This window comes from Natrix helvetica (assembly GCF_964273705.1).
Source record: "Natrix helvetica genome assembly, chromosome: 4".
NCBI classification, from domain to species: domain Eukaryota; kingdom Metazoa; phylum Chordata; class Lepidosauria; order Squamata; family Natricidae; genus Natrix; species Natrix helvetica.
Genome location: NC_138550.1, coordinates 5,447,648 through 5,467,584, shown reverse-complemented (window position 1 = coordinate 5,467,584; position 19,937 = coordinate 5,447,648). Strand labels below are relative to the sequence as shown.

General features: G+C 41.8%; 1 protein-coding gene across 1 annotated transcript in view; it reads left to right on the top strand.

Annotated features, from left to right (window-relative positions):
- Window positions 1-1,240: 1,240 nt before the first annotated feature.
- The window catches only part of TENM4 (teneurin transmembrane protein 4), a 490,922-nt gene continuing 472,225 nt past the window's right edge, over window positions 1,241-19,937 (top strand). Inside the window, exon 1 of the mRNA XM_081952366.1 lies at window positions 1,241-1,392. The gene's annotated coding sequence lies outside the window, so the exon portion shown is untranslated. The remainder of the gene's footprint in view (window positions 1,393-19,937) is intronic.

Below are 19,937 nucleotides of genomic sequence, written 5' to 3'. Positions count from 1 at the left end.
CAGCTCCCTTCTCCTGTGCAGAGCAACAAAAGAAGGCCCAACTATCAGCTGGAAGGCAGCAATAGACCAACCATCAGCTGGGACTCGGAGGCTGGGAGAAAGTGAATAGATCGGGGGCGGGGCAGTTGTTCAATGAATCATTGCTGTTGTTAAGTTAACACTGTTAACACTGTTGTGAAGTGAAGCCGGCTTCCCCATTGACTTTGCTTGTCGGGAAGGTCACAAAAGGGGGTCACATGACCCTCAGGACAATGCAACCGTCATAAATATGAATCAATTGTCAAACAGGCGAATTTTGATCACGAGACCATGGGGATACCACAACGGCGATAAGACTGAAAAACATAAGTTGCTTTTTTCAGGGCCATCGTAATTTGGGTCACTATACAAGAGTGGTGCTGTGGCCTAGAGGTGGAGTTGTCGCCTCACTCTCAGGAGGCTATGAGTTCAATCCTAGGTAGAGGGCAGATATTTCTCTCTCTGGGCAGGATGAGAATTTATCTGCTGAACAAAACTCCGCACTGGCGACAGGAAGGGCATCCGGCCATTTTGTTGCCTGGACTCCACCCCGCAAGGGATTATGGGTTCATTAAAGGGAGATGATGATCGTAATTTTGGTCACTATACAAAGTGGCGTAAATTAAGGACTACCTATATCAGAAAACTGCAAGTTGTGTTTGTATGGCAGTCCACTCAAATGCCTGCAACACACCCTGGTCACCGACTTTGGAACGGAGAAAAAGAAATACAGCAAAGGATTTGCGACATTACACTGGAGGAAGCATGCACAATTTCCTGCCAATTTTTATTTATGCTTTTGATTTTTCCCCATCTGCCTTTCTACTCTGGTAAAACACCGAAGGCAACTAATAAAAATTTAAAACCAAAACAGACCATGGAAGGTTAGAAAGACGGAAGAAGACGGACAATGGAAATAATTTTAAAGCTCAATATTTGCTGAAAAGCCAGGCAAAAAAGAATGTTAGGTGCAACAGGAAGAGTTTTATTTTTAGTTATTTATTAGTTTGTCAAAAACGTGTGAGATAACAGGTATAAGTATAAACATGGAGAAGAACAAAGAAACGAAGGAAATGGGGACAAATAAATGGGGACAGTAGGACAGGGAGGATAGACAAGATAGTGCGCTTATGCACGCCCCCTTTACGGACCTCTTAGGAATGGGGTGAGGTCCACGGTGGACAGTTTAAGGTTGAAGCTGTGGGGGGGGGGTTGAGGATGTAACAACGGAGACAGGTAGGGCATTCCAGGCATTGACCACTCTGTGGCTGAAGTCGTATTTTCTGCAATCGAGTTTGAAGCACTTTACCTTGAGTTTGTATCGATTGTTTGCCCGCGTATTATTGTGGTTGAAGCTGAAGTAGTCGTTGACAGGTAGGATGTGGTAGCAGATAATTTTGTGTACTATGCTTAGGTCAGATCGTAGGCGGCGTAGTTCCAGATTGTCTCAAGCCCAAAATTTGGAGCCTGGTGGCATGAGGATTCTATTGTGAGCAGAGGAGTGGAGGACTCTTCTCGTGAAATACCTCTGGACCTGCTCAATCGTACTAATGTCCGATATACATTGTGGATTCCAGGCAGATGATCTGTATTCAAGGATTGGTCTAGCAAAGGTTTTGTGTGCCCTAGTTTGCAGTACAATTTGTCTGATTTCTGGAAAGACACCCTGAAAAAAAGCTGAACCTACAAAATCACCTCAAAGCAAAGTTCAGGTCATCAATTTTCTTCATAAAGTCTGGAATAAAAATCCTGATTTGGTGGCAAAATGCTTGACTCCCAAACAGAATAACTACTGTAACCAAGAGCTGATTGAAACCTTTCTATATATCTTAGCTTTGCCCAAAGATTATGAATCAAAAAGGTTTTTTTTGTATAAAATGGTTAGTTAAGTACTCTAGTGATCTATCTCACAGGGCCTTTTCGTGAATGTGTCGTGGCTGATAACCCAATTGTATGAAACTGGTTCAATTAATTTGCTCCACTCTATTTCTAAGCCAATTTGATGGTGAATCAGGAAGGAAAAGACAGCATTGGCCCTACTTGTCTGGAAGGCAGGAAGGGAAGAAGAAGAAGAATGAATAATAAACAAACAAATAAATAATAAATAATAAATAAATAAATAAATAAATAAATAAATAAATAATAATAAATAATAAATAATAAATAATAAATAATAAATAAATAAATAAATAATAAATAAATAAATAAATAAATAAATAAATAAATAAATAATAAATAATAAATAAATAAATAAATAAATAAATAAATAAATAAATAAATAAATAAATAAATAATAAATAAATAAATAAATAAATAAATAAATAAATAAATAAATAAGAAAGAAAGAAAGAAAGAAAGAAAGAAAGAAAGAAAGAAAGAAAGAAAGAAGCAAACTGCAAAAATATGAATGACCAATAGATGGTAGCAAAGAGTTACTGAAAACTCTTTGTTGACATCTACTGGTAGTCCATATTTCTGCAAGTATGGATATTATAGCCTTGCAGTTGCAGAAGGGAGGGAGGGAGGGAGAAAGAAAGAAGAGAGGGAAGGAAGGGAGAGAGGGAGGGAGAAGGGAAGGAAGGAAGATGCAAGGGAGGGAGGAAAGAAGGGAGAGGGAGAGAGGGAGGGAAGGAAGGAAGGAAGGAAGGAAGGAAGGAAGGAAGGAAGGAAGGAAGGAAGGAAGGAAAGTTCTAGAGTTGGGCAAAACCTTTATTGGAAGCAATCGAAAAGCACCAGCAAATTCTTAAGCTCTTCAGCATCAGGTGAAATTTTGCAAACTAAGGAGGGATGGGTGAAAAAGAGAAAATTACCTGCCCGTAGGAAAAAGACGCCCCCCTGTTGAGATGTGTTTTTAAAGAGGAAGCCTCATATCTGATGATCTATTAGTTGTGTTGCAAAGCACACAATTCACACTTCATTATCACCTTTTCCTCTCTCACTCTGTGGCACATCTGCATCTGGAAAGCCCTGTCTAGTTAGGATGCCCTGAGTCGGGAAAATAGAATATAAAATTGCTTGAATATAACATTACCAGAGGATGGTAAAGAAGATAATTAGGGGCCCATTTTTTTTCCATATGAGAGAAGGCAAAGAAAAAACAAGGAAGTCCAGTTGCCTCCTGAAAAAAGCACCTTTGGGGACAACCAAGACCTGGATATAACTGAGAATCTCTACAGATTTTTAGCTATAGAATTTGGGATGAAGACACTTTGAATGGGGTGGGAGTAGGAATGGATTTCCAGAGGAAAAATTGCAGACTACAGGAACCATTTGCACCACTCAGGGGACCCTGAGGACACAGAGAAACCTCCAGGTGGCCTGAATGGCCCTCTCAAAGGATGCAAATGACCAGCTGCCTGCAAGGAGTATAAATCCTTCCATTCCCCAACCACCCAGTCAGAGCTGAGGAAGCTTCTTGGATGAGAAGGAAAAGGTCTTCAAAAGAAAAAAAACCAGAACGTCCAGTTGCCTCCTGAAGAAAGCACCTTTGGGACAGAGGAGAGAGGGATACAAAATTGACATTCTTTAGCATGGAAAGAAAATAGGAGATGATTGAATGGGTATAACCTCCATTTTTAAATTTTATTTAGTTTGTCAAACATGTACGAGATAACAGGTATGAGTATAAATATGGACATGAACAAAGGAAATGAGTACAAATAAATGACGACAATAGGACAGGGACGGTAGCACACTGGGGTGCTTATGCACACCTCCTTTACAGACGTCTTAGGAATGGAGTGAGGAGGTCCACGGTAGACAGTTTGAGGTTGAAGTTATGCGGGCTTTGAGGATGTAACAACGGAGTCAGATATAGCATTCCAGGCATTGACCACTCTGTTGCTGAAGTCATCTTTTCTGCAATCGAGTTTGGAGTAGTTCACCTTGAGTTTGTATCGATTGTTTCCCCGATTGTTATTGCGGTTGAAGCTGAAGTAGTCGTTGACAGGTAGGATGTTGTAGCAGATAATTGTGTGTACTATGCTTAGGTCAGACCATAGACGGCATAGTTCCAGGTTGTCCAAGCCCAAAATTTGGAGCCTGGTGGCATAAGGGATTCTGTTGTGAGCAGAGGAGTGGAGGACTCTTCTCGTGAAATACCTCTGGACCCGCTCAATCGTATTATTGTCCGATAAACAGTCTGGATTCCAGGCAGACGAACTGTATTCGAGAAATGGTCTGGCAAAGGTTTTGTATGCCCTAGTTTTCAGTGCAATGTTACCGGAGAAGAAGCTTTGGAAAAATAAGGTTAACAACTCAATGCCTTTTTGGCAATGCTGTTACAGTGAGCTCTGGGGCTTAGATCATTTGAGATAAGGACTCCTAGGTCCCTGACAGAGGGAGGGTCGTCTACGAGATCATATCCACCCAGCTTGTATTTGGTCTTCTGATTTTTGTTGCCAATGTATAAGACAGAGCATTTGTTAGTTGAGATCAATGCCACGCACAAAATGTGGACCGGGCGATGTTTTTCTCCCTCTCTTCAAATACAGGTAGTCCTCAATATTCCTTGAGTGACACTTCCAGAATTACAATGGCACTGAAAAAAACGGAGCCCAAAATGGTGGGGGGAATGTGTGGGGGGAAGACCTCAGAACTTAGAATCGGGATCTTAAGTTGCTTTTTTGAGGTTCAAGCTTTTTAGGCACTTGGTCACCCAGACACCCAAGATCTCCCCCCCAAAAAAACGTTGCCATTATGGAAGCACGGAAAAATCTGCCACTTCCTTTCTTGAAGGATCTCATTGGTAAGTGTCAACTGACAGGAGATATGATTGATTTTTCATTGTTCTTTAATGAAAGGACATTAAAACCTCACATTAATCAGTGTTCTTTGTCGGGCGCACAGTGAGATACACATGGGCAACATTAATCTCTCAGTGTCTCGCCCATTCTTTGCCGTGACGTATTGTCTTCCCAGGGCAGGCCTGGGCGTTGGTTCCTAATTGTGAGGATGCTCAAATGATGGAACATGTGTTGGGATGCCACAGTGTAAACATTGCCCAATCAAAGAGCTCATAAGAAAAGAAAAAGACCCCAAAACCTCCTCCACCAGCAGTCAACACCAAGATAAGCAGAGATTAACACCAAGATTAAACCAAGGATCAAGGAATAAACAATTAAAGTCCTACATGGAATGGGTCTAGGTTAAGGAGTGGCGTGTTGGCCTAAAGGTGGGGCTCTCACCTCACAATCAGGAGGCTGTGAGTTCAATCCTAGGTAGAGGCAGATATTTCTCTCTCTCTGGGCATACTGAGAATATATCTGCTGAACAAAACTCCGCATTGGCGACAATAAGGGCACCCGGCCATTAAAAGATACTGGATTCATGGAAGTTGCTTGGAAAGAAGGTTTATTGATGAACAGGATCACATGCAACTCTGTAGGCTGTCCTGAGTCCCAAGTTTAGTTGACTCTGGCTGGGTGATAATATAATGAAAGGACTTCGGGATTCCTATTATGGCTCCGTCTGAAGGAGGTAGATCTTTGTTATGTAGAATCAGTGGTGGGATTCAGCCAGTTCGCACCTATTCGGGAGAACTGGTTGTTAACTTTCTAAGCAGTCCGGAGAACCGGTTGTTGGAAGAAATCTCCTTTTGTTTTTTCCCCCCACTTTACAGGGCTAATCCTGTATGGAAGGCAGGAAGGAAGCATTCTGGTGTTGTTTCTAACCTAATCTTTATTGCCCTGCTTACAGAAACTGCCTTTCCGGTTAAACCTGATTACATTGTAACAGGGTTACAACAGCGAAGCGCCCATCGACCTGAATGATGTTGAGTTAGCCATGCCCACACGGTCACATGACCACCGAGCTATGCCTACCTAGCTGGTCATTAGGGCAGAGAACAGGTGGTTAAATTATTTGAATCCCACCACTGTACAGTAGAATAGACTGGCCCAGGCCAGGGGTGAGTTGCTCCTGTTAAGTAATTACGCTCCCCGTTAGAAGAGCGAGTTTGCAGAGAAGCGTAATGAGAGTGATATGGAAGAACACGCACAAACCAGCATACAGAGACACTGAATAGTATAAAAATATAGTAGTTTACTATGTAGAAATATAGAGGTATTCAGAGTCCAGTTAACAGTCCAAGTCATACAAGGTTCAGTAATAGTCAGTCTAACACACAAAGTACAGCTAAACAGTAGCAAACCACAATACCTCAAAATACACCGACCAGCATCTAACAAAACAGAGAGCTAACAGCCATTCTGGCTCCCTCTTATAGCTGCTTGAGGTAACAAACCAATTACATCCCTTAATCATTTAAAGTAACAGCAAAGTAATCATAGCTTATATACATTGCCAAGCCAAGCCTAGGGTTACATCCCTAACAGCTCCCAACATAACTGCCAGTTCGGTGCCTCAAAAATTTTGCGCGCGTGCACATTTGCAAATAAAAAGGTCTGTGCCTTAAAAAATATTCTTCCCTAAAATATTTCATTTTTCTAGGATAGGGGTAAGTGCTAATTTCCTACACCTGCAAGCGGCCTTGAGTCCCCAGGTGCAAATAGGTAGCAATACATATTTTCCTAAAATAAGAAGTAAATAAAAATGGTGACATCACAAAGAAGGATGCGGGGAGCATAGCAATGCGTGTTTTTGTGTGTGTGTGTGTCTTATTTTCTCCTGCCCTTCCTCTAAGTTGAGCTGCTGTTGTGAGTTAGCCGCCTTTCCTGCAGCTCTAGCTCTCACTCCCTGGAGGAAGAGGAAAAAGCACCAGTAAACAGAATCGGGAGATGTGTAATTGCTGTATTAACATTTAAATGCAAGGAGATTTCAACTACCTACAGTAGCATGAAGGAAGGCAGCCGAACTCCTTAGATACTGGCAAAGTCCTGGAGTATTTAGAAAGAAAACACTTCCCCCTAGAAATAAATGTATCGCTCAGCTCTATTAGCTTTCGAAAACTTATCAGAAACGGCGGAGGGTATTTATGGGCTGTGAACGGCGTGGAGGAAAATATTCCGACAGCAACTTTTCTCCCTCCAAAGAATCATACCACACAATCTAGAGGGGTGTGTGTGTGCAGCATAATTTAACGTTTTAAGGAAATTATAAGTCTAGTCTATTATTGTGATCAGAGCAGTGGTGGTGCAGTGGTTAGAATGCAGTACTGCAGGCTAATTCTGCCGACTGCCAGCAGTTCGGCAGTTCGATTCTCACCGGCTCAAGGTTGACTCAGCCTTCCGTCCTTCCAAGGTGGGTAAAATGAGGAGCCAGGTTCCTGGGAGGTGGGGAGAAAGCTGTGTAAACCGCTTAGAGAGGGCTGTGAAGCGGTATATAAGTCTAAGGGATATTGCTGTTATCATGGATGGCCTCACAGTCAACCACTTGTTCAGAATGGATTTGGCATTTTTGTCCACCAAGGACCTGGGAGAGGAAAACGGGGGTGTTTGAGGATAACAGAGTTGGAAGGGGCCTTGGAGGTCTTCTAGTCCAACCCCCTGCCCAGGCAGGAAACCCTATACCGTTTCAGACAAATGTCTATCCAATCTCTTCTTAAAGACTTCCAGTGTTGGAGCATTCACAACTTCTGGAGGCAAATTCTGTTCCACTGATTAAGTGTTCTAACTGTCACAAAATTTCTCCTTAGTTCTAGGTTGCTTCTCTCCTTGATTAGTTTCCACCCATTGCTTCTTGTCCTGCCCTCAGGTGCCTTGGAGAATAGTTTGACTCCCTCTTCTTTGTGGCAGCCCCTGAGATATTGGAAGACTGCTATCATGTCTCCCCTAGTCCTTCTTTTCATTAAACGAGACATACCCAGTTCCTGCAACCGTTCTTCATATGTTTTAGCCTCCAGTCCCCTAATCATCTTTGTTGCTCTTCTATGCGCTCTTTCTAAGTCCTCAATTTATAACCATTCATTTAGTGACGTTGGACGTTACAACAGCATTGAATTTTTTTTTTCACACTTGCAGCCTCCTTGTGGCCCCATTATCAAAATCGGACTTTTGGCAACTGGCATGTATTTATGACCGTCGTACTGACCAAGGCATCGTGAAATCATCATTTGTAACCTTCCCAGCCGGCTCCCAACAACCGCAGTCAATGAGGGAAGCCAGGTTCCCTTAATGACTGTGTGATTCATTTAACAACCTGTGGTAAAAAAGGTCGTAAAGTGAGATACAGCTCATTTAACAATTGCCTCATTTAGCAATGAAAAGTTTGAGCTCAATTGGGATGGTAAATCAAGGACTATCTGTAGTAAGAGGGCTCTTCGGCCTCTTGACAATTAAGGAAGCTTAAAAACACCCAGGAAAAAAGTTAAAAAGAGATTGTTATTTTTAAAAGCTGACCCGAGAACATATTTTAGGATTTGCAATTATAATTTGGCTGGGTCGGGCCTACATAAAAGGCCTTTGAGAGAAAGGAGAACATTAGCTGAAATATAATTGGCAGACATGACGCTGTGGTTAAACTGGGTTTGTTAAAATACGGCAGTGCCGTATTTGAGTTGCAGCTTTTCCAGGGAAGGTTGGGGGTAGATGGTTTTTAAATCCATGACTGTAGGTATTAGAGACCAGAGAAGAACAAAAAATATGGATTCTCTTTCCGCTTGAACATTTCAGTCCTTGTATGTGGGCTAGGTCAGAGCAGAGGTATTTGTTAAAAGCCATAGTGATGTCACCTGCACGACAATGTCACTGGACACGAATGTTGTGGCCCGCCAGCAGAGCTAGCAGCAGATAATGAGTAGGTTGGGGAGGAACATGGGCCAGTCCTAGAGTCTGGGCTCTGCGTTGGAGGCCATCTGGTAGTTATTTGCTGCCTCTGGAGACTCCGGAGTCTGACATCAGTGAGGCAGAAGAACAGCGGGAGCCTGTTCCCAGTGCCCGCATGCTCAAAGCTGCCAGAAGGCAAGAACAATTGAGAAAACAGGGTCGACTTGGGAGTAAGGCTTGGAGATGATTGGCCCCTCCCATAAGACATAAAAGAGGAGCGAACGGGACGCGATCTTTTGCAGGAAGCAATTAGTTCGTCTGGTCGGTTCAAGCTTTGAAAACTTCTGTTTGACTCTGTGCTAAGTTTGGCCTTGCTCTGCATTTGGCAATTAGGTCTCTGGCAGCATTCCCAGGGCGATAAGGTGGGTGTTTAACAACATTCCCCTGAAAGACTGTGGCAACTCAAGCAGACATCTGCCGGAATCTTCACAGACTGTTTGCTAAGCCTTGTGGACTGTGAATGACCATAATTCACAGCCGTATAAATAAAAGAAGGTTTTTGGGACTTAAGATTGTGATTTATGCTTTCTCAGGAAGCCTAGGTCAAAACAAAGATATCACTTGCCTCTCCAGTGGGCTGCACATATTTTTTTATTATTATTATTTGTTAAATTTATTTGCTGCTTATCTCACCGCAAGGCTACGCTGGGCGGCTTACAGTAATGAAAAAGGAAGAGAAACGAAAAGAAAAAGAAAAACAGTCTCTAACAATGCTTTGAGCTCACATAGCGCTTATAAGCTGTATCCTGAATAACAGGGAGCGAGCTTCTATAGTCTTCTCCACTGTCCCCACTACTCTCTTTTGGGACTTTCTATCTGAGGCATTGCTACCACCAAAACAAACAGGGATGCGGTTTGTTAAAACGCTCTCAGTCGGGCCTCTGTAAAAAGGGGCCAGGACAGAAGGAGAAAGATGTGCTCTCCTCATCTGATGCAGGAAATGCAGATGCTAGTTTCCACACTTCTTCTCTAAGTCCTCCCCCCTGCTTTATTATCTCTTCGTCATTCTTACCTTTTCCGAACCCAGCAGCTGATTTGCAATGATCTCGTCTGTCAGACTTGTTTGCTCACGTCCATCTTTTATCAGTTTTTATAAATCAATTAGGCCTTCCATGGTAGCTGCTATCGGATTCCCACAGATGTCGCTTAGTCATCTGCCGGCAACGTCTTTCTTTCTTTCTTTCTTTCTTTCTTTCTTTCTTTCTTTCTTTCTTTCTTTCTTTCTTTCTTTCTTTCTTTCTTTCTTTCTTCCTTCCTTCCTTCCTTCCTTCCTTCCTTCCTTTCTTTCTTTCTTCTCTCTCTCTCTCTCTTTCTTTCTATCATCTATCTATCTATCTATCATCTATCTATCCATCCTCTTTTTTTTCCTGCTCCAAAATACGTTCCGCTGAGGAGGCTCGGAGGTGCGCTGAGTCACACCCATGCGCGAGCGAGCTAATTAAAACGTTTTAAATTGGCTCTCTTGATTCCTGTCTATCAAACGGTCGCCCTCTGCCCGCCGTGTTACCTGGCAACCGTCGGCAGCTGCGACAGGAGGGCCTGCACTTATTTTTAAAATTGGAAAGAATATTTTGTTTGCAAATGTTTTTTTGCGGCGGGGGGGATTTTATTTGCTATTTAAGGCTGCCACAGGTGAGGGGAGCCACTGAAGAGGGTACGGAATGGTCTCGAATGGAATCCGTTGTAGAGATTTGTGTTCGGGTTCACCTCAAATGTATTTATTTATTTGACGGATTGATACAGGTGGTCCTTGACTTACAACTACCCATTTTAGTGACCGTTCAACATTACAGCGGCTCTGGAAAAAAAGTGACTTTGGGGACTTTTTTCATACTTTACGGCCACTGCAGTATTCCCCAAATCAGATCAAAATTAAGGCGCTAGGACAAATGACTCTTATTTATGATGGTTGCAGGGTCAAGGGATCTTCTTTTGCGACTTTCTGACAAACCAAGTCAATGGGGGAGGGGTGAACCAGATTCGTTTAACAGCCGTGTTACTAACTGCAGTGATTCACTTAACGGACTGTGGCAAGAAAGATCGGACAACGGGGCAAAAGCTCGCTGAACGATTGTCTCGCTTAGCAACAGAAATTTGGGGCTCCGTTTCTGGTCGTTGAGTCGAGGACTGCCTGCATGGCTGCCCAGCTTACACACGGGTGGATGCCAGGTGGCTTACAGCATTAAAAAGCCACAACATGAAAACCACAACATTAACGCGTGCATTTTTCTTCGCGGTATCCATAACGCCATCCGACCACCATTTGGGGTTCCCAGGCCCACTGACCAAACCATGTTGGGGGGCGAGTGATGCTCCATAGATAAGGGACCACGGCTCAAAAGGCCCTTTTTCATGGTCTCCTCACAGATATGCATTTACTTACTTATTTTTCTTTATTTCATCCTGCCTTTATTATTTGTTTACAAGTTTTCATGGCTAAGGCAGGGCTAGAACTCATCATCCCCTGGTCATTGGCTCAAACTTATTCAGACAGCTTTCATGCCTAAAGGGGGAACTAGAACTCACCGTCTCCTGGTGATGGACCCAAAGCGATCTAGCCACCTTTCATGCCCAAGTAGGACTAGAACTCACTGTCTCCTGGGGATTGATTCAAAATCACCTAGCTGACCTATGGCAAAGAAGGGACTAGAACTCACTGTCTCCTGGTGATGGACCCAAAGCGATCTAGCCACTTTTCATGCCTAAGTAGGACTAGAACTCACCGTCTCCTGGGGATTGATTCAAAGTCGCCTAGCTGACTTCTATGACTTCTATGACGAAGTAGAACTTGCCTTCTTTTGATGATCGGCCCAAAGACACCTAGCTGGCTTCTGTCTCTGAAACGGTACTAGAACTCGCTGTCTTCTTGTTTCTGGCCAGGTGCATTAACCCCTGCACCCAATTGGCTCTCCCCTTCACCCCCACCCCCCAATAGGTGGGACCTGCAACATAGCCTGCTTTCCATATCATGTTTTCCATTTTTTTGTGTAAACTGGGCCATCAGGCCAAGAGAGGGATTGTAATAATAATAATAATAATAATAATAATAATAATAATAATAATAATAATAATAATAATAATAATAATAATAATAATAATAATAATAATAATATACACAAACGGACAAAATACTGGCGCATAACACGCCCAGACATCACACTGGTTGAGAAAAGTAAGGTTACAATCATAGACATCGCAATACCAGGTGATAGCAGGGTCGACGAGAAGGAACATGAAAAAATCGCGAAATACCAGGACTTAAAAATTGAAATTCAATGATTATGGCACAAACCAGCAGTGGTAATTCCAGTGGTAATCGTCACACTGGGTGCTCTTCCAAAAGCACTGGAATTACATTTAAAACAGTTAAAACTTGACAAAATCACCATCAGTCAAATGCAAAAAGCTGCACTGCTTGGATCTGCACGTATATTACGAAAATACGTTACGACATCCTAGGCCCCTGGGTGGGGCCTGACTAGTAATCAGTGCCAAATTCGGCGAAACAACTGGCCTCTGTGATACAATTCTGTTGATGCAATAATAATAATAATAATAATAATAATAATAATAATAATAATAATAATAATAATAAAAAACTTGACAATATCACCATCAGTCAAATGCAAAAAGCTGCACTGCTTGGATCCGCACGTATATTACGAAAATACGTTACGACATCCTAGGCCCCTGGGTGGGGCCCGACTAGTAATCAATGCCAAATCCGGCGAAACAACTGGCTGCTGTGATACAATCGAATAATAATAATAATAATAATAATAATAATAATAATAATAATAATAATAATAATAATAATAAGAAGAAGAAGAAGAAGAAGAAGAAGAAGAAGAAGAAGAAGAAGAAGAAGAAGAAGAAGAAGAAGAAGAAGAAGAAGAAGAAGAAGAAGAAGATAGTGTTTCTGTCTAATTGAAAAGCTGTCCCTTTTTTCTAGCCATTTGCATGGAAAAAGAGGTTAGCTTTCATTTCTCACAGTGGCCATCTTGACAATCGTTACCCCTCCCTCCCGCCTCGGCCAGGCTGCAATTAAATTGTCCAAAGTAATTGCAAAGACAAAGTGTCCATTGATCAGGGTCCAGGTTTCTGACTCCTTGCAGGCAAATCAAATGTTCTGGGACTTTTTCCAGGGTGCTGGCTACGTTTTCTTTGGATCCAAGTCTTGTGAATGTACGTTTCCCTGCCAGGGAGACAAAGCAATAAGGATATAATTGAGCCCAAAGGATTTGGCATCAGGAAACCGCCATTTTCTCTTGCACCCTATTAATCTGTAAACTCTTCAGGAATCCTTAAAGACACTCCAGCAGGATGTTGGGGGAGGGGGGTGTCTTAATTTTGGCTTGTTAAATCTGATTGCACACCCATGTTTCTTAACCTGGACAACTTTAAGGCGTATGGATTTCAACTCTCAGAATTCCTCACCTAAAGAATCGGATTGCATACTTTTGGTGTTCCTGATGGAGAAAGACTCATAAGGAATGCATAAATATTTCTCACTTTTGGGTGCCCTTAGCAGTAACCTGATGCATTAGATACCCTATTAGCTCGAGCAGCAATTCCAATAAAGAAGAATCCACTTGGAATCTGCAGTCAAATGTGAATATGAATGCCTAGGCAGGGGGTTGGACTAGAAGACCTCCAAGGTCCCTTCCAACTCTACTATTGTATTGTATATATAGGAAAGGAAAGCAGCTTGCATTTAGGGGAAAAAAATTCATTGTAGTGGCTCACAAACCTGGCAAGATGTTAGCAGGTGCTGGTTAGGAGGTGAAGCCAGGGTATGCTCTCTGTCCGCTGAATTATATATTTTGCAAACATGCTTGTTTTCCAAATGAATATTTTGCTTTCTGCAATCAAGCTTGAGAGCGTTAGATGCCATCAAAGCTGAGGAATCCATTTTTTGTGTGTGTGTCTGCATGCACACGCAGACACTTACACACACACACACACACACACACACACACACACAAACGTAGAGAGATGTATGGGCTGTAATTAAGTCTTAACGCCTCCCGCAAGCACCGCATGAGGATGCTGGAGAATTGTGACTTTTACACATTCAGAAAAAGGGAACCAGGAACATCCCCGTTTTTTGACTGCAGATCAAATTACAGTTTTTTTTTCCTGCAAATGTGAGGTTTTTTTTCTCCGCATTTTGCCGAACTGTTTGCAACACAAAACGGTGCCTGAATCAATTAAGAAACGATTAGTTTGTGGGAAAAGTAGGTTAGGAAAATGTGTTTTAGTTGATATTGAAAAGAAGTCTGGATTTTCAGGCAAATTAATTTAGAAAAATCCATAGAGGCAATGATGTTTACAATGTACAGTATTGTACGTTAGGATTGAACTTCTGGGCTTGTTGCTGCTCTGAGTAAAAACAGATCTGCGTGCTTTGGTTGTTAAGATTGCCATTCACGGAAAAGATATTATCTCTACTACAGTTGGTCCTCGGCTTCTGACCACTATTGAGCCCAGCATTTCTGTTGGCAAGTGAGACAGTTGTTCAGTGAGTTTTGCCCCATTGTGCCAGCATTTTTGTTGTTAAGTGAACCGTTGCAGTTACCCAGTTAGCAACACGGTTGTTAAGTGAATCTGGCTTCCTTTGCTGGTCGGATGGTCGCAAAAGGGGGAATCACATCACCCCAGGACTCTGCAACCGTCATAAATACGAACCAGTTGCCAAGCATCTGGATTTTGATCATGTGACTGTGGGGATGCTGCAATGGTCATAAGGAGAGAAGCAACTTGGAATTAAGAAGAAATTTCCCGACAGTGAGAACAATTAATCAGTGGGACAACTTGCCTCCAGAAGCTGTGAATGCTCCAACACTGGAAGTCTTTAAGAAGATGTTGGATAGCCATTTGTTTGAAATGGTTTAGGGCAGTGATGGCTAATCATTTTGGCACCGAGTCTTGAAACTGGAGTGCATATGCGCATGCCACAGTGCCGGAGGGCAGGAGAGAGTAGCTGCGCAGCCACGCAATCTAACCCAGAAAGGCAGCTGGCGACGGCCACCTGCCCACAGAGAGGGTTCTGTGGGTTTAGGATCTTCTTCTTAAGCAGGGGGTTGGACTATAAGACCTCCAAGGTCCCTTCCAACCCTGTTATTCTGTTAAGGCAGAGAATGCAGAAAGTAGAAACATGGGTACGGTTGGAATAGAATAGAATAGAATAGAATAGAATAGAATAGAATAGAATAGAATAGAATAGAATAGAATAGAATAGAATAGAATAGAATAGAATAGAATCACAGAGTTGGAAGGGACCTTGGAGGTCTTCTAGTCCAACCCCCTGCTTAGGCAGGAAGCTCTACACCACTTTTAGACAAATGGTTATCCAACATCTTCTTAAAGACTTCCAGTGTTGGAGCATTCACAACTTCTGGAGGCAACTTCTGTTCCACTGATTAATTGTTCTAACTGTCAGGAAATTTCTCCTCCGTTCTAAGTTGCTTTTCTCCTTGATTAGTTTCCACCCATTGCTTCTTGTTCTACACTCAGGTGCCTTGGAGAACAGCTTGACTCCTTCTTCTTTGTGGCAACCCCTGAGATATTGGAACACTGCTATCATGTCTCCCCTGGTCCTTCTTTTCATTCAACTAGACATACCCAGTTCCTGCAACCGTTCTTCATATGTTTTAGCCTCCAGTCCCCTAATGATCTTTGTTGCTCTTCTCTGCACTCTTTCTAGAATCTCCACATCTTTTCTATATCATGGAGTTATTCATTTTCACTTCCCCCCCCCCAAAAAAACAAACCCCCAGCATTAAATAACTTCCAAGCATTCGGTTTTCTTCCATATTTCCTTCCCCTGACTGTGACTTGCCTAGGATTATTAATTGTTGGACAAGATCACATCAAAGAAATTCCTCTTTCCCTGATCTGATTCATAGTACAGGGTAATGAGCTTTACTAACCGCATTGACATTTGCCCAGAGAGGAAGTCAGATCAGAAAATCCAAGTTTTCAATTCTCACATGTTGGTGACGTAGAAAAGCAGACGCAGACAGGAGTAAGGTTGTGCTGGGAAGGCCACCCGATGGAAGGCACCCCGAAGGGCACCCACCCAGAACATTGTTCGGGTCTCCTTTTTACTGTCAGAATTCTCAGAATAGTAAAAGCTCATTGGACAGAAAACCCAGTTGGCAATTATTAATTGGTTTACAGATGCATGCTTTCCTCATGGACACCTCATGATCACTTCATGATATAGATACGTGACACTCTACTAGTTAATATTTTGCTGCATGGAATGTGATGTCTACGTGTACATTCCATTGTGCCTTTCTTGTAAGCAAAAGAGATTAAGAGCCAAAGGATTAAGAGAGGAAAGAATGTGGACTTTGACTGATTTAATCAATGTGGTTTGCCAACTACTGATTAATCAATTAACCCTACACTCACATCCAAGGAAGTTTTGTTTTATTCAAACCCAATGGACCTCATCCCCAGCTCTTCCAAATCAAATAAGCTTGCATAAGGTAGCTTACCTAGTTAATTGGGAAAGAACTTAATTGCACGCTGGTGAAAATTCAATTATTTTACCTCAGAATTCTATGATTATTTTAGCAGATTTTTCTCTAAATGGAATGCAACCTTCTGCCGCTGATTCATTGGGAAACCTGGCAGGTAGTTCTTGAGTTATGACCACATGGAGCCCAAAATTTGAGTTTTGCCCCAGTTTACGACCGTTCCTGCCACAGTTGTTATGTGAAAAAAAAGATATTATATTTCCATGACAGGTTGTCCTCAACTTACGACCGTAGTTGAGCCAAAATATCTGTTGTTAAACGGGACAGTTAAGTTTCTGTTGTTAAGCGGCACATTTACATTTCTGTTGTTAAGTGAGCTTTGCCCCAGTTTGTGGCCTTTCCTGCCACTATTGCTAAGTGAATCACAATTTATAGCAATAAATTGTATGTTTCACTTTTTGACAATTGTGATATCTGGCATTTTGTGTTCAAAATGACAACTATCTGTATTTGAACATCATCATCTATGACAATGATAATAATGTATACATATATATCAGATTGATAATTTGTGATTTTATAGACAATTGAAATTGAGGACTATGGAAATGATGCACAAAAACTTGGTAACCAAATGACATGCTGTACGCGATTGAAGAAGGTTCTGTGTTATGTCTTGTCTGTCTATGTCTTTCGAAAAAAGAAAAATATTCTTTTTTTTTCTTAAAGAGAGAGAAGGAAAAGGAACAAGAAATGATAATTATTTTGGGGTTCACCGAAATACCACCCCAAGAAAATATAAATTAAAAGCTGGAAGAGACACCTGCAGCAATAGAGAGGAGGAGAGGAAATGAGAGGAAAAGGAGGGAAGGAAGAAAGAGAGGAAGATGGAAAGGAGAGGGAGAGAAGGAGAGAGGGTAGGAAGGGGAAGAGGTAGAGAAAAGTAGAGGAGAGGTAAGGTTAGAAGGAAGGGAAAGGAGAGGAGGAAAGAAGAAAGTAGAGAAGGGAGGGAGGGAGAGAAAGGAAGAGAGGAGATGAGAGGAAGAGGAGGGAAGGAAGATAGAGAGGAGGAGAGGAAGATGGAAGGGAGAAGGAGAGAAAGAGAGAAGGAGAGAGGGTAGGAAGGGGAAGAGGAAGAGAGGAGGAGGGGAGAGGCAAGGGAAGAAGGAAGGGAAAGGAAGAAGGAAGGAAGTAGAGAAGGGAGGGAGGGAGAAAAGAAAGGGAGAAGAAGGTGGTGTCAAAACAGGCGAGGGTTAGTAAACAAAGCAACCCAATAATAATTGGGAATAATATAAACCTATAAATGGAATGATAAATGTATAAGAACCATGGTTGTAAAGGGGAAAAAAGAATAATAATTATGTGAATGTATACCTATAATTGTATATAGACAACAACAAAAAACTTTTTATAAAAGAAAACATCATCATCATTATTATATACTTCATTCATTGAACATGAAACTCAGTGAACTGAAGATTTAAAGGTGTGTCACAAATACCAGTGACTGGGGCTAATGGTTGATACGGTTTGCTGCCAGCATCCTAGGTATCAACCAAGGACCTTCTTAAAATATAAGGTGCTCTGAGTAGCACAGTTTTTTGCAGTTCCGCTGGTGTTATTGCAGGAAGCTGCAATTTCTTGATGTGTTTTATAAACACACATCAAGTTCTTGGACATTTATTATTATTATTATTCATGGCAGTCAACCAGATGTTCAGTCTGGATTTGGTCTTTTTGCCTACCTTTCGAGTCCTTACCAAGAACCTGGGATAGGCAAATCTGGATGTTTGATGGTGTTACAGATATCATCGCAGGATGGAAGCATTTATTATTATTATTGCTTTTATTCATTAAACATGAAACTCAGTCAACTGAACATTTAAAGATGTATCACAAATACCAGTGACTGGTGCTAATGGTTGATACGGTTTGCTGCCAGCGTCCTAGGTATCAACCAAGGACCTTCTTAAAATATAAGATGCTCCGAGCAGCGCAGTTTTTTGCAGTTCTGCTGGTGTTATTGCAGGAAGTTGCAATTTCTTGATGTATCTTATAAAATTCTTGGACATGGTACCAAGTGCCCCGATGACAATGGGTATCACTGTTACATGTTTTATCCATAATTGCATAATTTTGATGGTATTTCGTGATTTTTTTCCAGTTACTTTTCTTTGACTCTGGCATCTCCTGGTACCGCAATGTCAATAAATTGTACGTTTCGGTTATTGACATCTGTGATATCTGGTGTGTTGTGTTCCAGATTATTATTATTATTATTATTATTATTATTATTATTATTATTATTATTATTATTATTATTATTATTATATCTTTGATGTGATTCACAGCCTTTGGGGCTGGTTGGTAGCTCAACAGCTTGAGTCCTAACCAAGGACCTAGGAACTGTTAAAGTAACGGTGGAGGATATAAGTTGTTCCAAGTAGGGTGGGTTTTTTGTAGAATCAGAATGTTCAAGTCCAATAAATTTAGAATTTCCAAATAGCGAGGTAGCCCTTTAGGTACTGCTCCAAGGGCTCCAATTACAATTGGGACAACACACAATTTCTTTTTCCACAGTCGCTCAACTTCAATTTGCAAGTCCCGGTACTTTGTGATTTTTTCTTGCTGCTTATCTTCAATTCACGCATCACCAGGTATTGCAATGTCAATGAACCAAACTTTTATTGTTGTTGTTGTTGTTGTTGTTTGCATAATAGATTCTGAGGGTCCTTGGGGTGCTCTGAGCTTGGTTGTTTTCTTGCAGACGTTTCATTACCCAACTAGGTAGCGTCATCAGTGCTAGAAGGGATTGTGGTTTGTCCTCAGTTTATATTCTAGTGATTTGCCCTGACAGTGTTGGTAGGGTTCATCTTAGAGATCCTTTGGTTGGGCTATTTGCTGCTGGCTTTTTTGGCAGTTTCTTGATTGGAGTATTGCTTACTTGATTGTTGGTCTGATGTTAATTTTGGAATAAATCTATGCTGATCTGGGCGCTGATTGCTGGTGGAGAGATGCTTGGTTCTTTCCATTCCCTTTATGGCTAGTTGATTATCTCTTTTGCATAGTTACAGATATTCTTTATGTCTATGTGTCTGTCGATGGCTAATTTGTCAGAGTGCCAGGCTTCTAGAAATTCCCTGGCGTTTTTGGACTTGGCTTGGTTTAGGGTGGTCACGTTTTTTCCAATTGAAACTATGGTTAAGCCTGTCTATATGTTACGAAATTAAAGAGTTTTCATTGTGTTTTCTGACTGCTAGTTGGTGTTCGTGGATATATTCTGCCAACCAATAGTAGATTCTGAGCTTAAACCTCAGCATCTCTTTACCAACGTATAAACAAAGTCTTTGTACAGGAATTGGGCATGGCTAGTCTAGTGAAGAGAAGGACCAGGGGAGAAAGGAGAGCAGTCTTCCAATATTTGAGGGGCTGCCCCAGAGAGGAGGGGGACAAGCTATTTTCCAAAGCACCAGAAAGCTAGAAAAGGAATAATGGATGGAAACTGACCGAGGAGAAATTCAACCTAGAAATAAGGAGAAATTTCCTGACAGTGAGAACCATCAATCCATGGAACAGAAGTTTCCTTCAGAAGTTGTAGGAGCTTCATCACTGGAAGTTTTCAAGAAGAGACTGGACTGCCATTTGTAAGAAATGGTGTAGAGTCTCCTACTTGGGCGGGGGGTTGGACTAGATGACCTACAAGGTCCCT